Source organism: Euprymna scolopes, chromosome 7 (assembly GCF_053919585.1).
Source record: "Euprymna scolopes isolate OS-2025 chromosome 7, ASM5391958v1, whole genome shotgun sequence".
NCBI classification, from domain to species: domain Eukaryota; kingdom Metazoa; phylum Mollusca; class Cephalopoda; order Sepiida; family Sepiolidae; genus Euprymna; species Euprymna scolopes.
Window position 1 is genome coordinate 153,502,614 of NC_136488.1, and position 20,983 is coordinate 153,523,596.

Consider the following 20,983-nt stretch of genomic DNA (forward strand, 5'->3'; position numbering starts at 1 on the left):
AAAAATATCACTTAATGTCAAAATTAGAAGGGAAAAACAAAGAATGGCCTTATTCTGTAAATTTTTAACAACAGCCAGTGAGAAAACCAGAAAGAAAAAAAAAAAAGAAAGAAATAGAACATATGACTGTAGTAAGTGTGCATCAGGAATGAGCCTTTACCAAAAGATAAACACGTCAATCACAAATATGTGTTATGAATATTTTTGTTGCATTTTTAAACTGTGAACCAAGTGTAACTTTTAAGGAAAAACAATATGTACTTTTGATGAAAAACAATGGATAGGTTTTGAAATGTGATTTTTTTTCCTTTTTCACTAATTGTACGATTTTATTTCTTAGGAATTTTTTTTCTGACGTGGACAATTTTAGTTCCATCGAGTGTTAGGATTGTCTGAGACTTTATAAGTGAGTCGTTTTATTTTATTTTAGAAACGACTAGGTATTTTAATTGTAAATGTCTAGGTATTGTTTGTAAACGACTGTGATTTTTCTTAAATTTTTTAATTCTGTGGAATGGTAAAAGATGATGCACTATACAGTCGACCTAGTTGATGACGTGGTCAAATGGGTTTCCACGAATCTGTGTTTTGTTATTTGGAATTTTGTTGTTAGTGAGATGGGACTTTGTGATTGCTTATAGGATATTGTTGTATTTTTTAATTTATTATTTTTATGTAATTGATGTGTTGTCAAACGGTATTGGCAGAATTTTCTTGTTCTTTGACATGTATTTTTTTTTCGCAGAATGGGGAGGTGGAATCTTTGCTTGTGGGGTCTAATGAAAGAATGATTAATAAAAGAAAGAACGTGTTGTTAATTAATTAATAATCATAATAGTAATAATAAAATAGGGAAAAAGAGAAAGAAATAAGATTAAAACAGTATAATAAATAATTAAAAAGAAAAAAAAGTTTCGGAAGAGTCAAAGGTTCAGTCGGTATTAATTTCAATTTTCGAAAAGCAGAATAAATGTTCTATTCGACATGAGTGACGTTTTGACCACATAAGTAAGGTAGAAAAAAAAAGGATAAATATAGGGTTAAATAAACTATATGAAGAAATAAAAGAAAAAAGTGGGGCGTGAATGGAATTTAATTTCTGTGGCAAGCATGTTAGAATTTTGGAGAGGTGTTGAATTACATGGGTAGTTATTAATTTCATTATTCTCGAGAAATGATTCGAATTTTATTTTTATTAACGTGATTTCTATTGATTTCGAGTAGAATCAACATGGAGCAAGTTTGAGTACTTCCTGTGTGGAAATCCGATGTTTTCCGTGAAGCTATGTGTCTTCCAGGCAGGTTGCGCTTACCGACTTTGGAAAAAAAAAAAAAAGTTTTTTCTGACATAGCAGTAAACGGAATGTATTCTGTCCAGCGTGAGCGGATCTAGTTGTAATCAACTTCAGGGAGCAAATGAAATGCCCTCTGACATGGTGTAAGGGGCAGAGGGGATGCAATGGCTGACGTGGCCATTATGTTACGAATCGCTCAAGAGAAGATGAATGAAATATGTATGCAAGTACTTAGGAAAATAGAAGGCTACCCACCATATGGAATGTTAAGAGGTTTTTTGTTTCCCACAAAATACTAGTAATAAGAGTAGGCTTATGATGAATAGGATAAGGCTTGGGATGGAAATTTTTTTTTGTGTGTGCTACCTATAGGAAGAAAAGCTGATCTGTAAAGCCAAGGACGATGATAGTCCGTTTTGAAGAGGCAGATGGACCTCGATTTTATTATTCGGTTGATTGCCGAGAATTTATCGATCACGCGTAGTGTCGACGGGAGTAAAGGATGCTCCTGAAATTCTGATTTAAATTATGAAGAGACCATGGGGTCACAGGGAGTTGTTGACCTTCGAGGGCGCAAGGATTAGCGCCACATGGTATTATTTGTTGATATTATTTTACTTAGTATATTGAATAAAGGTATGACAGTTTTCTTTGCCAGTGGGGTGAGCATATATATCCCATTCTTAGTAAATGTGGGAAGTAGAAAATGTATGCCTTCGCCATACATTTTGATAAAAAAGGGGGGAAGGAATGTTACAGAGAGAGAGAGAGAGAGAGAGAGAGAGGAGAGTAAACGTGCAGGTAGACACGTTTACCAGAACCGCAGATCAGCTAACCAGATTACGTATGTGTGACGTGGTCAGGTTTGCTAGATCTGTGAGATTTGATTTGGGCTTTGAAGAAGACGGACGGTTTTCCATTGTCTCCCCCTTTTAACTGGGGAGGGGGGAGACGAACACTGACGTGTGTGAAGAAGAACCCACACAAGCCGATTTCACTTCCACCTCCTGCAGGACCTCTGGGGAAAGTGAAATAAAAACTATAAAACCCATTCATCGTCTTGGAGTGATAAATCTTCGTCAAACAGGTATCAAGTCTCCCTCCAGGATGAGAAATTTCCAGATGGTCCAACATCGAAGAAGCAGAGGTAGGTTCTGAAAATACATGTCACACACACGATTCCCTTTATGATAATCAAACACACAACCATTTATATTAGAGACAATCATACGCACACGGAATCCTTTTTTTATGTTATACCCCAAACGTAAAAAGTGCCCCTCAATGATAACCCTAGTGAGAACTCTCGATGATACAAATATATAACACTGTGAGCTTCTGATTTTTGCCCCTCAACTACTACTCTCATCAACCTATCAGAAAGAAATGATTTAATAATTGAGAAGACATTTCCAGCTATACCATAGCTAGAGATCTTGTGAAGTAAACCTACCTTTATGCCATACCCTATCAAAGGCCTTTGATATGTCAAGAGCGACTGCCCTAGAAAGGTTGCCTCCGTCGAGAGGTTTGCTAATCCTATGAGATATAACTGTAAGCACATCTGCTGTAGATCAAGCAGAACGGAAACCATATTGAGTGTCACTAAGAAGGTTATTTTTATTGAGATGGTTGATTACTTCTATATTTAACACAGATTCCAGCAACTTACTCATCACGCATAGGAGACTTATTGGCTTGTACTGAGAGGGGGATGAGCGATAACCTGAATTCTTAAATATAGGGCATACTGATAAGATTTTCCAGGGTGATGGGAAGCTATTCTCCTTAAGACATCGTTTAAACAGTTTTGTAAGTATGGGTGCTAGTTCTGGTTGAAGTTTTCTGAGTACTATAATTGGAATACCGTCAGAGCCGGTTGCTTTACTGGAATCAAGGTTTTTGATTAACTTGGCAACATCACGTACAGATATATGTATATCATATAGCGTGTTTTCTGATACAGGAGGAAATATTGGGGTTTAGCAGCCTTGGTTGCAAAGGGTAGAATTGGCTCCTTTTTTTTTTTTTTTTTTTAATAGACTTGTTCAACTTTTAAGTGAGTTTTCTAGACAAGTTAAACATAAACGTGTTTTGTAAATATGATTTACAGGAACTAAACACTAGTTTATAAAATCAAGTAGAGGAACCATTAATACCTTTGTTTAAAATAATTTATAATCTGAAAAGTTGGTGCTTATGAATTATTAAAATAAATTTGGAATTCAATAAAAATAGAAAATTAAAAGTTAATGTTCTGAATCTTAGACAAAAATCAAAAATTAACATTTAGCCGAAAACCTTTTTTTTTTTTAATGATTTTTTTTTCAATCTAAATTTTAACTTTTTCACTAAATTCACTCATGAAACATAGAATGTTTCCAGAATAATTTCTTTATTTTTGTTTTCTGGTGATAAACTATTATTTGAATTGTGCTTTGCATAATTAGCTAATCTTTTTACATTGTAGTTTTATGTAATTTTTATACGTTCAAATACTTTATACTTGCCATGAACTGTTCTCATAAGAATTCAAACAGTGTCCATTTATGATTTTCAATCCTTTCATAATATTCTTCATCTTACAACTGACAATCCACGAATTTTATCAACCATCCTTGAGTGTCTTTTTGGCCTTCATAAGTGATGACTCCTGAGTTAAAAATAAAATAGTTTTGTAATTTTAAATACATACCTATTAAAATTTCATCTATCTGTACTGTTGATATTGGTTTTAAAATAATAAATGAACTCGTCTCCTCATAAGGAAACAGTTAGGCAATGTGGGGAAAGTCTAGCTCTCCAAAAAGGGCACTCTGGATAAGAATCAAAATTCAGATCGTCTCAGTCTAAACATAGCATCAAAAATGTATGAGGTACTTACTTATTATTGAAAAGTAATGCTGTACACCGAAAATTATGAAAAATAATCAAATAGAATTTTCATAAAAAATAAAAATAATTTAGTGCTTTTGACACAGACAGGAGAAAATCACTGAGTCTTGACTTATTCACCGTGATGAAAATTATTTTTTTTCTAAATAAAATTTATATATTTAAATGTTTGGAGGTACAAAATTTGTATAAAGCTTTAAATAAAATATGTGGAAGATTCTCTAGAGCTCTTTCGGCTATCATCTCATTAGGAGGAAATCGATAGTGTAACAAAATAAGATTATCTCGAAAGTTGAAAGAGTTCTAATGGGCAACTATTGAATGTGTCAAAAGTACGGGGACAAAGTAAAATTAAACTTTATAGGCACAACGAGGGGAGAAAAAAAAAAAAGGCGGGAGAAAAGATTCAAAGTTCCCCAAAGAGAAAGAATGCGTTCGCCGTTTCTTTTTGCCGGCATAAAGAAGGTTTACGCACCGCGATAGAGACAGACTCCAAAATCTTTAAATGGTTTCTGGAGTCCGCTGTATGTAGCACCTTGAACCATTCGATTTTATATCTATCAGCACAGCATGGATTGTCAACCAAATGCTGGCCAATAGCAGAGTCCAAGGCTGCAGAAGGAGGGAGACTACCAGATCCCATCCTCCCATGTCTGATCTAAGATGGAACGTGCTGGTTTATACGAGTCAAAAGATGCAAGGATGTTCGCCCAACATAACCAGCATCGCCCTGGCATTTAAATTGATACACAATATTGCTATTTTGGATGTAAGGCAAACTATCCTTGTGAAAAGAAGGAAAAACAGGTCTCGTAGTATATACCAAAAGCAACAACACAGAATAGAAGCAGTGGTAAATACGTCTGCGAATCTGTTTGAAAAGTCTATTACTCTTATCCCCAATCCACGGTAATTTTAAATAAACCGGGCATTTCAAAGGTCCAAACATTTTAAGGGATTTAAAATCCGCAGCCTTTTTGAAAATACAGTCATCAATAAGGTCAACAGGATAACCATTATTGATGAATATTTCCCTGATCTTATCGAGTTCGGCCTCTAGTCTGTTAGGTGAACAAATCATGAGGGCTCTATGTACCTAAGTATTAATTAAGCCAATCTTACATGATTTTGGTAAAAAAGACAACCAGTTCACATATAGGCCAGTAAATGTCGGCTTCCTACAAATTGTAGTGAGAAAGCCCCACCCCCACCCATTGAACGTTCGACAAGAACATCCAAGAAGGGAAGTGAATTATCTTTCTCACTTTCCATAGTGAAAGTTAGAGCCCCATGCAAAGAATTCAACCTATTAAAAATGTTGACGCTTTACCTTGCGATGGAAAAATAGTAAAAGTGTTGTCAACATATATCTGAAATATGTAGTGGGTTTTGTTATAGAGTTAAACAGAATGGATTCATAATATCCAACAAAAATATCCGCTAAACTTGGGGCCAACGGACTCCCCATTGAAACGCCGTCAACCTAACAATACATGATATCACAAAAACTAAACTCCACAGATTTTGTACACATTAAAACGAGTTCAATAAGAATCTCTTTAGAAAACCATGGAGCGGTCAGGCGACCACCATACAGCACGTCGGTACATATACGTATAGTCTCATCCAACAGTATGGAACAACTTGCTTATTGATTTTGGGGAGACCATACATTCTGGGACGTTGTGACCCAGAGGGTCTAATCCTGTCATAGACGTCCTTGCAAAAAACATTCTTTTTAAATGGCGTATTTTGGCCTTGTTTTTGCAAGTATTATCAGTCAAGAACGAAGTCAAAATGCAAAGGCATCTACTTGCACTATTTAAAAAGAAACTTTTGAGATTACATTGTTACGCTATCGATTTCCTCCTGATGAGTGATAGCCGAAAGGGCTCTAGAGAATCTTCCACGTATCTTATTTAAAGATATATATATATATATATATATAAATGTTTGTTTTGTTTTGAGTTTAATTTGCATAAATACATCCTTTCCCTTTCAGTTAAAATTCATTCTCCCCCCCCCCCCCCAATTATTTTTTTCGCACTCTTCTACCAAAATCTTAAAATCCATTTTGTTTATTTTATCATTTTGGATTACTATGATTAAACATTGCTGCAACGATACCTGATGGTTCTTCAGATGTAACCTTCTTCATCTTTTCTTCTAAATTTTTATGACTGATCAACAGACTGCTTCTATAACTTTGGGATTACAATGAAGTCTCCAAAACAAGGCACAGTGCCACTTTGACATAAGAGGCTACTTTGTGCAATCAAATTTGTAGGGAGTTGAGCAGTCAGATGTCTGTTCACATTACACTTGAACTTGTGCATGTGTGTACAGTCAGGAAAACAGGAACCTGGGAGGGAATTTCAGAGTCTTAAAGTTTGAAGGAAGAAACTATTTGAGAAAAAGGATTTTCAACATCTAGGGATCTCTATAGTGTAAGGGTGGGATGTTGCTGCTTGTCGGTTTAGTCGAGTGATATTTATGTTGAGTGCTTGAAGTTCACCAAAGCACATTCTATTAAAATGCTTTGGACATTCCGTATTTAATCAAAACCTCTAAAACTTCATAAAATATGTTTTTAAGGCGAAAATATTTACAAATATTTGTAATTATATCGCTATATAATCTCCTTACACTCTCCATTTTTCTTTAATGTATATTTTTGATACTTATGCAAAATATGGACTATGCTATTTCTATGGGCCCAAAGGTCAAAATCCTTTTAGATTTTTGATTCTGTGACCTTTTGCGGAAGAAAAGATGGTGCCAAATGAATGTCAGACTCCTGAACATTATACTATTTTTCACAAGCATAAATCTTGTGCATGTGCGAGAACGCCAGCCATATTTAAAGATGGCTGACAATCATTCAAATACAACATGATGACTTACGTAAAACCCTAGTAGAACCCCCAAACCAATTAACATACAAATATTTTATTTCCAATTAAATTCTTTATTATATTGGACTTGATATCTATAGTCTATTTCAGAGTCAAGAATATTTGTAGAAAATAAAACTTTTTTTTTTTTCAAACATTTTCTGTAATACTGCTTCAATATTCTGTATAACTTAACAGATTTGTTTGTTAAATCTTGATATTTCTCATGTAGAGTGATTTATATTCTACCAATATGACTCATCACAAAATTATAGCTGTTTTTACCTACACCGAGGAGGTTATGTTTTCAATCATGTTTATAATTCTCTCTCCTCTGATCTTGAGCACGTAGTACAATGGGGTAAGGAGTGGCTAGTTACTTTTAATGCATCTAAAACCAAGCTTCTCTCTTTACATCATCAACATTCTGATCCACATCTGGCATCAATTGAAATGAATGGCTCTCATATTCAGGAGGTCTCAAGTTTTGACAAGCTTCTTGGCTTGACCATTACTCCTGATCTTAAATGGAACACGTACATAAAATCTGTTGCCAAAGCCGCTGGAAAAATGGTGGGATCTTTCTATCGATCCAGTAGATATCTCACTGCTGATGCTATTCTCTATCTTTATAAGAGCCAGGTACGTCCAAGGATGGAATACTGTTGCCACATATGCGCAGGAGCTGCTAGAAAGGACTTGTCCTGCCTTGATAGAGTTCAAAATAGACTTCGTAGCCTCGTAGGAGATGTCCTTTTCTCTTCCTTACAACCTCTATCTCACAGAAGAGATGTTGCGAGTTTGTCTCTGATGTATCGTTATTTTCATGGAAAGTGTTCGACTGAGCTTCAATCTATGGTCCCCCCTCGATAAACTTTCACAAGAAACACTCGTCTAGCTGTAAACACCATCAATAATTCCCCCCACTCTTTATCTGTGCCTAAACCTAAACATAGATTCCATGAACAAAGCTTCTTTCTTAGAACTGCACGCCTGTGGAATTGTCTTCCGTTTTCCTGCTTTCCGGCTGACTACAATATGGTTGTGTTCAAGTCTAACGTGAATAAGTTCTTGATGAGCCGTTCCATATAAGTTATCAAATTTTCCAAATTTTCATTACTCATGATTACTATATTGTCCAATTTCTACTGTACACTCTTTAACCCTTATCCTTGAGTGGCCTCTTGGCCTTGATAATGTGGTGATGCCTATGTAAAAAAAAAAAAAAAAAAAATAACTATATTTGGTCATTTTGATAGAGACCAGAGTTCACATTGCTTGGCCACATTGATCACTAGCAGGACTTGTTAACTGGTGTTGCCCAGTGGGATGCATGCCCCCTCTTCATAAAAAAAAATCAACTACGGTTGTTGTTGGTGGTCAATCCCCAACGTCCTAATGTTAAGAACATATTTTGGAATAGACATCCCTAACCTCCTCGTGTTAAGAACGTTGTATGGAATAGACATGACCAATCTTGCCATGGTAAGAACGACTTTCTGAATAGACACCCCATTTTATGAGTGAAGTGGAACCGTCAAAGAATTTGACCCAAATTCAACCTTGATACATGTCAGCATACCCACCTGCAAAGACTAAACAAAAAAAAGTGGGGGGTGGGTGGCAGTGTCCTGATTTAAAATTGAGTTAGAAGCACAATGTTCCAAGCATTTTATAAACCAATTGTGCAGATCTAGAAAGATGGTGTACAACCATAAAAATATTTTGCCATCAATGTCCATCCATTAGAAGCTAAAAATATGTCTTGGGAAATAGACAGAAGTTTGCTATGGACAGAGGCAAATATATCCACTATTTTTTTTTCTGTACTAACGCTTTATATGCACTATCTATCCATGCAAGAAAATTATATCAAATGTGACATACTGTCTTTTCAGCCTCTTGCAAATTTATTGTGTCTGGTGGTCATAACACAGGTTTAACTTTTTAATAGTATATATCTGATTCATAAACAGAGAATTTTAATTTGAGAGTGCATGACTTTTTTAATAGTGATTGTAAGTCGGTGTCATTTTGTGATTAGTGTGTTTCACTTGATGTTGTGGTCTGGTTTCCTCATGGAGTACTTTTTAACTCTACAGGAGAAAACCTTGAAATGTCATTCACATAGTCAAGGTCATCCTGTGACCACATTTTAGGACTACTTAACAAAATTATAGTTTTACTTTTTGCCAGTTCTAGCTTTTTTCATGTTTTGGTCTAGCTGGCAAATATAGTTAATGAAATTAGAATGCAGAGCCCACCTTTTTTTTCGTTGGTGGCTCATTCTTTTTAGTAGCTAAGTACTGTTGATATCTAGAGCATTTCATGAGCATTTGAAATCAATAACTTACACACACACACCAAAAATATTAGATTTAAAACAATATTTATTACTTATTTGATAAATCTAAAACATTTCATGAAAATTTTTATTTTCGCATGCTTTAAAAGTAAATTGCTGTGGGGGGGGGGAGGAAGTATTTCTTAGTTTAAATTCTACAATTATCTCCTCCAGTGAATCATTATTAATGAAATCAATAAATGTTTATATAATCATGTCTGAAATTAATAGAAAACTTTAATGTGTAATGCGTTTATTTGTTACTGAAGAGTCAGTACTTATCAAAGCTCAAGATAAGGGTTAATGAATAGATTGTAAGTTGTAAGGCACTGTGCACGAATTGAAAATGATAAATAAAATTAATAAAAGTAGTTATTTATGACAATATGTCTGTTGACATTGAACGTGAAGACGACTAAGTTGTAACCCATACGGAAACATTTCTGTGGTAACATTTCACAGATGGAAAATTCTTGGAAAGAAATTCTGCTTATGAAAACTCCGATGTAAGGAAAATTCTTTGCAGTTAATAAATATGTTGTTCTTATGAACGTCTGACATTACCCTCCCTACTAGATTATGATGAAAACGGTTTCAACATTGGTAGTGAAAGCAGGTTTTGGGTTTTAGAATTCATAAAATTAAAAGCTATTTTCCCCATTGCACCACAGATCAGAAGTAAAAAACAATCAACAATTTTGATCACAAATGCTCTTCAAACTGTTGCCGTATATTAAAAAAACAAATTTGCATATTAAGACGTAATAGATAAAATTATTGCAGGACATTATTATGGATTAACAATTTGCCTCGCCACTCTCCAAAAGGTTTGAAATTCTATTTTTATGCAACTATATATGAATATACTGAAAAATTTAACAGAAAGACAAAATTTGGGTGTGTAGGGAAGAAATTTCTTACAGTATATTCTTTTTGGGGAGGTTTTACGTTTTTAGACTATTACATATCATTTTATGTCTTTGCCACTTCGACTAAGAGTTAGTAGTAAAAAGATTCCTGTAAAAGTTAGAAGGTCCGGAAAATATATCCCCATACTAAAATTCTAAAATATATATATATATATATATATATTTTTTTCTTTCAGCTAAATTTCTCAATGTATTCACAAATATTCATCTAAATTTAAGGATTTAAGTTTTTCTTTGTATTGTTTAAACTGAATTTACTCTTCTTCTACTCATAGAATAATGTGCTTTCATGTAATAAGCAATTTATTTAGACTGACGTTATTCTTATTGGGGCAATATTTGAAGTATGCTAAATTCCTTTAGCATTTCGGTTCTCTATATTTGTTGGCTAGGTCGAGTGCCCTCATTGGGAAAGTGGTCCCCCCCCCCGCATTGAACCGACCTTGAGTCAAGTTCTCCCTCATAGGAGTAAGTAGTAAAAAGATTAGTTAGTTTCCCGTAAAAGTTAGAATGGTCCGGAAAATATATCCCCATACTAAAATTCTAATATATATATATTTTTTCTCTTTCAGCTAAATTTCTCAATGTATTCATGAATACTCATCTAAAATAATTACTTAGAAAATCATAGAGGTTGGGAGAAGTAACAATAAATTTACCCAGATTAGATTACTTAAAAGCGTTGAAATTATGAAAATTACCGATTTATAATTTAGATTTATTTTGTGCGATTATAAATGCAATTCCTCAAAGCAAACAACGTATTTTCATGTTTTCGATATTGCGATTTAAAATAAAAAATATTATCCTAGCATATTTCACCCTCTGAACACTTAGTAATTTCATATTTATTCATAATAGATTAAGTCTTGAACTAAAACAGTTAAAAAAAAATAAAATGAACAAGAAAATGCGAGATTTTATTTTGCCAATATGTAATAGAATATAGTTTGGCTTCGTTTAGATATTTTGTTTTCACCGGGAGCCGCCATCTTGATTTTTTTATACATACTACAATCATTCTAATTGATTGATTATAAGCAAGTAAATGCGTATTCTGATTAGCTGTTTTTTGTTTGTTTTTTTGTACGCAAAATTCAAATTTTCCAATGTCTCTTTATTATATCAACAAAGTAATCCTCATCTCTTTTACATTTTAATAATTTTCGCCTCGAGTTGACGGTCGATTAGGATTTTCAAGTTAAATTCAATTTTTACAATATCTTGTTTAATAAACTATGAGATGAAATTACAGAATAGATTTTTTTTGTTTTTTTTTTGTCTCCTCTCCATATTAAGAATGTGTTTCTAAACAATAACGTTATTTTAGCACAGATCGCATTCGCCATAAGTATCAGTTTTTTTTTTTTTGTTGAAATGTACCGTTTTTATAGCTAACTTGAATTTTCAAATATATTTTAAAAACAAATACTGAACCAAAAAAAATAGTCTACTAAATGCTAACTATATATTTTATTGAAAAATAAACAAACTAAATTCATTATGTAGCAGATATGGAAATAACTTATTTCCATATTATTTCAAATAATCTAATTCTCAGTGTTTTCGATTTTTTTAAAATTCAACTCCTAAGGCAAGGGAAATAACTCGAGAGGATTATAAATGCATTATTTGTAACTATGGCAATCGAAGTTGCAACCAATGTCGGAGGATGCAATTAGATAACTCTTTCTTGCAAAATAATCTATAAAGTTGAACTATAGAACAAAAAAAAAGTCCCAACTCATTTATTTAACAATATTTGTTTTTAGAGTAGTTGCCACCGAAAGGTTTGTGTGAATAAGTGAGGGGAATAATTTAGATTAAAGGCTTGTTAGAAGTTTTTATTAGGAACTTGGGAATTTTTATTTCGAACCCAAGAATCTATACAGAATTTCAAACTGAGCCCGTTATTTATAAACTAGGGTAGATTGTTCACATTCCATCAGACATGACCAGGTAGTAACAGATGAGGCATTTGTTAATTCTAAATGACAGTTGAGAATTCAATCTTCACTACAGGCAATAATAAGTAAAAATACCAAAGATTAACACTTCTACCCCCTCATGAATGACGAATTGAGAAAAGGAGGAAGTTTCATGGGAATATTAAATTCAAAAGCGGTTCCCAGTCGCATGTATATCCTCATCAGGGGAGACGATGTTAAGTTTTTGTAGCTCTTGTAGGGAGGTATCAAAGTCCTCCTACATATAGCGCCTGGTATTCCCAAGTGATCACCCAACGACAAAGACTATCTGATCATCCTATGGATGATGCAGGTCTCGCACTGGGAGTTTAAAGTGAAAATGGTTTATGTAGAGCCAGCCTTACTCTCGTTTCAACCAGCCCGATCCAGCGGCAGGACAGAGTTGAGATAGCTGGAGGCCAAGTGGGATGGAGGAGCTGCAGAAAGTGTCAATGTCCTACATACAGCGCCTGTTATTCTCAAATGATCACCCATCTGGTACTAATTAGACTTAACCTTGCTTACATCAACCGAAATATTGTGGAGATGAGAATAGTAATCAAAATAATAGATATTCTTTAATTGTATTCAGTATTTTAAAGTTTATGTCAAATTTTGTGCAATTACATCTATATTATATTTATTTTAGTCACTGTCTGTTCCACTTTTTCTTGGAAACTACTGCGCCAATCTGACTTAAATTCTGTATGGACTTTTGTTATAATAAAGATACAGCAAACTAATAGTACCCAGTCAATGCACAGTTAGGGAATTATAGTGGCTAGTATTTAGTGCAAAAATGAGCACAAATTTAACCATATTCAACCATCAATTGTGCATAAACCACTTATTCTAAATCAACAGGCTAAAAAGTCTACCATATCCAACAGTTTGGGAGGATATAATTATCATCATAAGTAGTAGTATTAATAGTATATACATTATGACCCCCCCCCCACACACACACTCAAATCTGAGGTTTGATTTTAGGACAAGCAACAATAGCATACATGTTGAAACTAATATCATTTATAGCTCATTTCATAAAAATGCAAATTTTTTTTAAATGCAACATAGCATCTATTTTTTAACAAAAGAAACGCTGTATAAGATAGAATCTATAAGAAAAAGGCATGGACATAGTTGGCATGGAAGCTGTCTCAAAAGATAATAGATACTCTCTGTAAAGGTAGCTGCACATGAAATTGTGAGGCAATAGTTGCAAAATCTAACCACACCTCTTCTGAATCGACACTGCTTGGGTCGAGTGTCAACGAGAAGTCCAGGACAACACAAAGAGAGCACATACAGCACCAAATGGTCACCCATTTTAGTACTGACCACGCTCCATGTTGCTTAACTTTGGTGAACTTACGGGAACTGGGGTGTCAACGTGATAATCATCGTTAATGATTATAATATTTCTTTTATAGCATTTTTTTCTGGCATTTAAAGTTGATTTAGACTGATTTGGCTGTGGCAAAGCCAAATCTGATCTCAGATTTGTTCTATCGCATCACATTTCTATGCAATCAATATATCACATTTGCATGCATTTTGAAAAAATGTGACAATGATACATGTTCATTCTAAGGCAGCAAATTTAGGACTGCAAAACACATGAGGACTTGCTAACAATTATAAAGCCAGAAATTGTTTTTCTTTCAGCCAATTGTCATGACAGTAAAGAAGATGGCATTGCAGCAATGAAATTAGTCCATTATCAACTGCAGTAAGACACCACGAAAAAATATTCTGCTCGGTGTGACTCTTTAGTATTGATTTCTTTCACTATACACCTGACAAGTATGCTTGTGTGTTGATTCCACACAAACTAACAAATGTTTGGCTCTTTTACAATGATCAACAAATAGACAGAATCGAATAACTAAAGTATTAATACAAGAATGTCTATAAATAATCTTATCTTTCATTTGAAATTTAGAATTTATCATAATGCTTATAAATTACATCTGTTATGGATATATCATTTTTTCAAGAGACAAATCAAAAATATGGATTAGAATTTTATATTCAGTCTCCAGTTTATCAACATGATATAGAGAAAGAACACTTTCTCACGTTTTATCAGTTTTTTTTTTTCTACACCAATAAATTTGTCAGTTTCACTCGACTGCAGAATCACATTTCCGATTTTGGCAATATTGAAATTATGGCAGCATCTTGAATTTTCAAAGAATATGAAACCATTTTCCTTTCATTTGAAAATATTTTTGACTGCCCTAAAATTGTTGAAAATAAAACGTATCACAATAAAATTGTCTGCATCTGATGAATAGCTTGAGAAAAGGGATAAAATTCAATGCAACTTTTTTAAAAAGTCACAAAGAGGCAACACAGAAACTTTTCCATAATCTGTATAGTTTGTTTTTTTTTGTAAAAATAACCGTTTTGTATGATAAAAATACTTTGTCCTTTTTTTTGTATTTTTTTATTCAATTGCGCATGAATATATCTTCCTTTTAGCAAAAAATGTTATTTTTATACATTCTTCTTCTAAAATTCCTTTGGTTTATTTCATATATTTTGGATTACTATGATTAAACATTCAAAATTTCAAGTTATAATTTCTTTTTTATTTAACTGTGCATGAATTCATTATCTTTTTCAGTTAAAAATTCATTATTTTTTCCTGAAATTGTCTTTTCATAGCAATGTATTCAAAGAATATAAAATAATTATCCTAGCTGGTTGATATGCCGCAAACCAAACCTTATAATCAGCACATATAATCTTCCTCTGAGGTTATCAGAAGTAAACCCAAGTTTTACATTATACATCCATCATATTCACTTATTTCTATTTATGCAACACACTTCCTCGGACGCCATTAACCAGATTTCACTTTCATATATCATGACTATGTGCACATGCATGATAAACTCTTCACTTGATTGACCGTGGTAATGCTTTGCTAGTTAGTAATGACAGAAGTTTTCTTACTCTATCCACTCCTAATTCTTGCAATCACACTAACACCTGCTCTGTGTTCTAATGATATCACAAAAGTAATAAAACGTTTCAACAAACTTAACTTCACCACACACACTTATTGGCTTTTGAGTTCTCATCCATCTTCATTCGCTTACACTTCTTGCGCACGAAAGCTGGTTATTCTTTGAATTACTAGTAATTCTGCTACACTTGTCTGCCCAATACATAAAAGTATCACAACAGATTGAATTGCATCTCCTTTTTCACAAACTGAACAGAGGGACTTTATTCTTTTTTGGAGTTTAACAGCATTACAACTACTGAACATCTATCTATAAAAGTTAACATGTCTGTGTTTGTGTACATTTCGCTATGCAATAACTGTCAAATTTTAGTCTACGGACTCGAAATTTGATATACAGAGTACTGAGATTTGGGAAAATCTATGTCATCGGTTTTTGGCCAGAAATTTGGCTGTTAACGGGTCAAAGTTCAACGATTTGACCTTTCAGAACTCTACCAAACTCCGACAATTTTAGGTCTAAACACTTGAAATTTTATATGGATCCATGTCCAAGGAATCTATAACTTAACTTGATTTGAGCCCAAAACAATAAATTTTAAGGGGTCAAAGTTTAAAAAAATTTGACCTCTGTGGTCTCTGCCAAATTACTCAGACAATTTCTGGTCTAAACATTTGAAATTTTACATAAAGGGTATTTAGAGAAAGGGCAAGCTTTTTCATCGGCTTAGGTCAAAAATTTTTAGTTATCAATATATAAATTTATGTATGTATGTTTGCATGTCTGCCTAAAACTTTTGACAGAGGTGACGGATTTTACCAAGATCAGTATCGTTTTAAAGTTCGACCTTTCATGCAACAAATATCGAAAAATTGGCTAAAAACATTAATATTTTCACCTTCAACTAGGCACTTTCCTATGGTGGGGGGGGGGGGGGTCGCTTTTTTCGCCGATATTTTTTAAAGTTATCCTCTCCTTTCGAATTTCTAGCCTAAATGTTAACATAAGTCGTTTCAGGTTTGGCGGTGGTCATAACCGCAAAAACGTCAGGGTTTTTTCCCTCGTTCTTTTCCTCCTTCGTGGTATGGGTTCGAGCCTGCCTTCCTACTACCACTTTTTTTTTTTTTTTTTGCTCACCATACACATCCAAACACACGGGCAATGCCGGGCTGAAATGCTAGTTCACCTTAAGACTAACTTTCCATAGCAGTTTTCCATCGTTTCATAGGTGAATATTAAATCATCAGCATACAGCATCTCTTTTGGACAACTCGTAAGAAACTCCCTCGACAATGCTTTTAACAAACTCTGTAAGGAGTCCTGATGTACTCGTACTTGAACATGAAAGCTGTACCTAAATGTGCTGTTAATTCTATCATGACTTTGTTCAAACAATATACAGAAATGCTCAATCTATACAAACCACTCATATGCCCCTAGTTTAAGCAAAGCTCACCAGGCAAGCTCTCTTGGCACCGTCAAAAGCTTTTGATAGATCCACAAAAGTAAAATACAAGTTATTTTTATTAAGATAATTCTCTTAAACTGTATTTCATTTATGCTTATTTAACTTATTTGCTGCTCAATTATTCTTTCAATCACTTTTAAAACCTGTAGTTACCTCCATCTTTTATTAAAGTTCTGTTAAATTTTTAATACTCATCAAATGCAGGGCATCACGAGAGGTTTTTCTTAGCTTTTTTTTGTTTTTGCATGATAAACTATTATTTGAATTGTGTATTGAATAATCAGTTAATCTTCTTAAATTGTAGTTTTATATAATGTTTATAAACTCAAACACTTGCCATAAATCATCCTTATGCGAATTCAAATTGTGTCTAATCCTTTCATAATATTCATCTTTCAACTGACAACCCACTAATTTCATTAATCCTGCAGTCTAATTTCGTTTGATATGGCAACGGCCACCACCACCACCCCAGCCCCTCAACCGCCTCCTATCCAATGTAAACAGAATTTTTGTGAAATATTAAACAGTATTTTACTCAGTAAACGTCGGCACCTTACTTACGGAAAAACGGTTAATTAAACTGCAGAAGCATCAGTTAAACTACACGAGTTCTACATCCCACCCCCATAAAAAAGAACAAAAAACAAATGTTTTTGTAAACCGCTCGTGAAAACTTAATTTTTTAGATCAATTAAAAAGCATTAAAAACTACATAACACACACACAAAAATGAACCGCTTTCTTTTAGTTTTTTTCTTTTTTGGTGAAAAATATTTCTTGTCATTTAAAATGTCGGTACTTGTACAGTTTAATCAAGACATTAAAAAATGAAAATATCGAAAAAAAATGTTTATATTGCACGTATTCGTTTTGGACTGAAGATCTACGAAAAAAAATTTAACTTAATTTGATGGAGTAGTTTTTTTTTTTTTTTTTTACAGCGGAAAAACATGCTTTTATGAGAGCACGTTGAAATCAGCCATTATGGATTTTTTTTAATTTTTTTTTTTTTACATAGGCATAAAGGCTAAGAGGCCACTCGAGGATAAGGGTTAAAGAGTGTACAGTAGTCAATTGGACAATATAGTAATTATTAGTAATGGAAATTTGGTAAATTTGTTAACTTATATGGAACGGCTCATCCAAAACTTGTTTACGTTAGACTTGAAGACAACCATATTATAGTCAGCTGGAAAGCAGGAAAACGGAAGACAATTCCATAGGCAGGCAGTTCTAAGAAAGAAGCTTTGCTCATGGAATCTACGCTTAGGTTTAGGTACAGATAAAGAGTGGGGGAAATTGTTGATAGTGTTTTCTGCTAGACCGATGTTTCTTGCGAAAGTTTGGCGAGGGAGGACCATAGATTGGAGCTCAGTCGAGCACTTGCTATGAAAATAATGATAAAGCAGCGACAAACTCGCAACATCTGTGAGAAAGAGGTTGCAGGGAAGAGAAAAGGACATCCCCTACGAGTCTACAAAGTCTATTTTGAACTTTATGAAGGCAGGATAAGTACTTTCTAGCAGCTCCTGTGCAGATGTGGCGACAATACTCCATCCTTGGACGTACCTGGCTCTTATATATCTTAGGGAAATATCAATCATACCAGTTATTATAGGTGTCACAGAGTTTATAAAGAAAAACCTGAAGTCCTACCTAACTAATATTCCTGGTGAACCAAGTGCAAAAGAGATCCAAACAATTGCACTTAGGGGAACAACAAGGATACTAAAATTTATTGAACACACCACGGGGAGATAACCAATTAAAGCGCCGACACTCCCTCTCCATCTTTAATACTAGCTGTTATTCCTAAAAATCGAACCTTTTGCTCGGTATCATAAATTGTTTTTTCGCTGTAAAAAACTTCATGAAATTAAATGAAATGTATTTTGGAGAACTTCATGCCATAACAGATACGTACAATTTAAACTTTTTTTTCGATATTTTCATATTTTAATGTCTTGATTAAACTGTACATGTACCAAAATGTCCGCGATATATTCATGCTCCTTGTGAAACGGCAAGTAACTACGCGCGACCACACGTTTCAATAAGAAACGATCGCGCGCAGCGTAACAAACGGTAAATTTGTGACGGGTTTGCTTAAATTCATTGTCAATGACCTCGAATACTCCTAGAAAACCAAATTAGAGTGGTCGGTGTACTGTTATAACGTAAAGTAATATTTACCCCAATATCAACTACAATCTATAAATATGATTCTAATTTTAGAGATTGTGCAAAATTTGATATAAAGTGTTTTTCATCTTGGACGAAAATTCTCCCTTGTTTCATTAAAAGCTGTAAATGAAAAGAAAATAGGAAAATTTACTGTTACCTCCATCATGACAGGAAACAAGAAAAAAAAAAAAAAAAAAAAAAAAAAATGAATTTTAATGAATAGATACGTTTATTAAAATCAATTTTGCATTGTCTGATCTTTTCAACCGGTAAATTTTAAATTCTAAAAAAGAAAATATTCCCCAGCACCTGTTTTATCCTCTCCGATTCTAAGAAGAAAAGGGACAATTCATCTCTTACTTTATGAAACAAAACTCTGGTTTGTATTACTATACACACAGATTCGAAAAAGTTGTCAAAAAACAAATGTATAACAAATAAATGGGTATGTGTCCAGTTTAATCAAGACATAAAAAAAAAAAAAAAAAATGAAAATTTAAACTTTTTTCGATATTTTCATTTTTTTAATGTCTTGATTAAATTGTACAAGTACCAATAAATGTTATCAAAGGCAAGATAATTTTTAGTGTTTTTATTTAATGTAACATGTTTATTCAGCTCGAAAAACATACTGTGTTTACCAATGTATTTAAAAATTGCACTCTCTGGTGAACATGGTAAGTTTGGAAAAATGAGTTAAAAGAAACAAATCCTTTATCCTTTTACGCGGGAAAAAAAACTTTCTGACCACGAGAGTAAAGATCTGATGTTTAAATGTTTCATTGCATTTTAAACTACTTTAAAATGTTTACAGACAACGCCCACAAGATTGTAAGTATTTTGGTTATTTCATTTTTACTATATTTTAATATGAATATCTAAATTAACAATTAGTTATTTAAAACATGCACTTACACGCATGTGTTTGTTTTAAATTTTATTTTAACATACGCAGGTTTCGTTTGTTGGTTTTCGTCATTTTTTTTAAAATATATTATTCGTTCGTCCGATCATTTTGTTTTAATGTGAATACCTTGAAAAGGCCGTTTTGATTTGTTTACAATTTTAAAACGAATCAAAAAATAAAAGAACTTTTAATTACATGACATATTTTGGGCCTTCGTAATTTTCGTGTTTACAAAATGTAGTTTATTGCATTCTGCGAGCGCCAGAATCACTCGGTTTTGGACTAATTAATTTATGTTTTGTACAAATAAGGTGGTTTTTTTTAGATTTAATTCAATATCTTAGAACTTTACTAATTATCTTTGAAATAGACCCAGAAAACTAATATTTATCTTTTAAAGGATTTTTTACAATGAATTTATTAAACTTCAAAATTTAGCTGAATTGGGTAGCTCGCCGTGAACTCCCCCCCCCCCCCACGTGTACAAATATTTTTTCCTTTTGGAAATTAAGTTTAGTCCTTAATCTTTCAAATACAATCAAAAAGTAGTCGGCAACCTCCAAAAAAATTATGATAAATCGGCTTTCAAAACTAGCTCGTCCATATTTGCTCGTAACTAAATAATATACTTTCTAAAATTTGTTTCATTTTTCTGTTAAATAGTTATAAATATACATAAAAAAATGTATATTTTGTTCGTTTATTTTATTTAATCAAGTGCTTACTTTCAATATTAAAATATATTTTATATTAATTACATTGTTTTATTTTAAAACTAACAATTCGAAGTAGACATCTGGAAATCACTACGGGGAGATAACTCCAGTTAAAGCGCCGACACTACATCCCATCTTTAATACTAGCTTTTTTCCTAAAAATCGAACCTTTTGCTCTGTATCAATAGTTTTTTCGCTGTAAATAAGAAATTACTTGATGATATTAAGTAGAATTATTTTTCGGAGGACTTCCTTCCATAACAGAAACGTACAATATAACCTGTTTTCGATATTTTCATTTTTTAATGTCTTAATTAAACTGTATAAGTACTAAGAAAAAAAAAGGCAAAATTGCTCATTTATTTTTAATCTTTTTATAAATAGATATTTATTTTTAATAAAA

General features: G+C 33.1%; 2 protein-coding genes across 9 annotated transcripts in view; one reads left to right on the forward strand and one right to left on the reverse strand.

Annotated features, from left to right (window-relative positions):
* The window catches only part of LOC145280197 (putative exonuclease GOR), a 210,008-nt gene that overhangs the window by 187,665 nt on the left and 1,360 nt on the right, over positions 1-20,983 (forward strand). The window lies entirely within an intron of this gene.
* The window catches only part of LOC145280198 (uncharacterized), a 178,901-nt gene that overhangs the window by 66,290 nt on the left and 91,628 nt on the right, over positions 1-20,983 (reverse strand). For 3 of the 8 annotated variants that reach the window (XR_013868573.1, XR_013868572.1, XR_013868571.1), the window contains exon 4: positions 3,806-3,948. The exons of the other annotated variants lie outside the window; for them this stretch is intronic. The gene's annotated coding sequence lies outside the window, so the exon portion shown is untranslated. The remainder of the gene's footprint in view (positions 1-3,805; positions 3,949-20,983) is intronic. 8 annotated transcript variants of the gene reach the window in all.